Source organism: Eucalyptus grandis, chromosome 1 (genome assembly GCF_016545825.1).
Source record: "Eucalyptus grandis isolate ANBG69807.140 chromosome 1, ASM1654582v1, whole genome shotgun sequence".
Taxonomy (NCBI): domain Eukaryota; kingdom Viridiplantae; phylum Streptophyta; class Magnoliopsida; order Myrtales; family Myrtaceae; genus Eucalyptus; species Eucalyptus grandis.
In genome coordinates, this window is record NC_052612.1 from 7,604,554 (window position 1) to 7,607,026 (window position 2,473).

Consider the following 2,473-nt stretch of genomic DNA (forward strand, 5'->3'; position numbering starts at 1 on the left):
GGATGTCTCAATCTCTTAAATCCTGCACAGGGAATGAGTCTAGAGCTTCTGAAGCACTCGTGCGCATGCTCAGTGAAATGGCCAAGTCTGTGAAATAGCTAAGGGTTTCTAGCTCTGCGAGTAAAATTCGTAGACATAAAGGAAATTGCCTTTGCTCCATGAGAAGATCACAAGAACTTCTTGAGCAAAAAGAGATATGTCCCGCCAAAATAGAGCGAGCCTACTATCAAAAGCTAAATGAAATGTAATCTATATGTATCCATCCACGCCAGTTTCAGCTTCTTACATAGTAATACACACCCCGGGAAGAGAAATAGTCATTTGATGTACTGAGAGAGCCATCTGAAGCCCTCGCCGTAGCCCATCTTGCACACAATGCTGCACATGAAGACCTCGAGAGGGCAGACGTTGGTGCCGACGAGGTTGACATTGCCCTTCCCGGTGGTGAAGTTGGTGAGGCCCAAGTAGTACCGCAGTTCGTCCTCTGACGCGGCGGAAGAGAGGTCGATCTTGTTTCCCAAGACGAGGAATGGGACCTTCGCCAACAACTCGTCCGTGAGGAGAGCGTCCAGCTCCTTCTTTGACTCGGCGAATCTATCCTTGTTGTAAGCGTCGACCAGGTACACCACCCCATCAACCTATATAAAAGTTCCAAAGCATTCATCATCTTCGACAAAGTGATCGCTTCACATGCTTCCATACATTGCGCAGCAACAATATGAAACAATAATCATATCACATGATCGTTTGAAGTTTAAAAATGCCACGTGTGAACAAGTGCCTGCCAGTCGATAAAGGCCACATCATGCTAAACTTGGGTTTCCCTACCGCAGAACCCCGTCATCGTAGTATATCCCAGAAAAAGGAAATTTTTGCAGCAAGGAAAAACCAGTGCCGAATAATACACTGGCCAACACTCTAGTTGATTGGATCAAATAGTAATATCTGCTTATAAACACTGCAAGTCAGCCACACCGGCTATATACAGTATCTTGAAAATGGATTAGCAAAGGATACAATGTTATCCGAAGAGAAAACAAAAATCAACAGTATGCAAGAAAACCGTCGTACGGACCACCAGATAAACTGAAAACATGTCACTTGCCGACCCAGACTACTGAAAATGAAAATCAGTCCCCGTAAATCCATGTTTTTCTTGGGCCAATATAAAGCCCCTGTTTAGAAGAAACGTATAATATAAAAGATAGAAGTAGAAGTGGACGACGGCTAAGTCGTGGCGAGTGCATAAGCATTCCCTCACCTCAATCCAACAAGGTCAAATATGATCTCAAAGTAAACTAAAGGTTCAATTTCAGGGTAATCTATTGAAAACTTAATGCAGTAAATAAAACCAGTCAACTGAGCGTTAAGAACCACGCATCCGACTATTTGTCAACTCAAAAGTCAAGAAACACATCTACAGATAAGAATGAAGCGTTCGAAGTGATTAGTTTAACATGATTAATCAAAACCATCAGACTACTTAGTAGGATGATCTGCCCCACATGCATCATGTTGCATAAAATTCAAAAACTGTTACAGAATTCATGAATGAATCGGCCATATGGCACACAATTAAAGAGATGTCCCGAATCAGGAGCTTTCATAGGAGAGAAAGAGAGAGCAGAACTTTACCTTAGTGTAGTAGTCCCGCTAGACTCTACGAGCGATCTGGTGACCACCCAAGTCGAAAGCTTTGAACTTTATCTTCCCTATACTCAGTTCCTCTAAAGTCGGGAACTAGGTGGGTGGGTGCTGAACCAATCTCTGCCAGAACCAGGCCAAAATTTTTCAGTTAACTTTCAACAAGCGCGTTATCATCCTATGAACGCGCTACATATATCTACACATTGTATACTAAAGAATATACTATAAACCCATACCATGCGATCACAAGAGTCATGCAATCAACTCACCAAATGGTGTGCAGAGAGGCCTCGAGAAACAAAAGGAATCGATGACGAACATAAGAACAGACTAAAAAAGCACAATTCTCAACCACGATAAGAGAAAAAGCAACTCTAGGACTGTATGTTTCCATTGAAGGAAGTCTCTGCGAAGTCAAATGAAAGTACCTCGTCCTTCAACATTCGGAGCAGAGTGGTCTTCACAGAATTATCCAGCCCCAAGAACAAGATCTTCGCTTCCTTCTTCCACAGACCCAAAGACGCTAGAGCTCCATAGAACCAATCCACCAGAAACATCACTCCCTCCTTTTTCTCCTTCTTTCGACAGAAACCCAAGTGAATGTTCCCTAAAATCTCAACCGACAATGAGAAAGAATCAAGATAGGTGAGAGCTTGAAGCAACTTTAGCCGAAAGTAGTTTTGAATTTATACTCTCCGTTCGAAGCTTGGAGCACAAGCAGTTTACCGGCTGCGCCGGTGTACGCATCCCCGGGTGACTGGCTATCCACGGTGGATGTCGAGGCTTGTCCACGCGGGAGGTGCTGATTGGGTGAGTTGCGTCTCGC

The 2,473-nt window shown here is 43.8% G+C and overlaps 1 pseudogene; it reads right to left on the reverse strand.

Annotated features, from left to right (window-relative positions):
- Positions 1-317: 317 nt before the first annotated feature.
- On the reverse strand, positions 318-2,204 carry LOC120288866 (annotated as a pseudogene).
- Between the last annotated feature and the right edge of the window lie 269 nt (positions 2,205-2,473).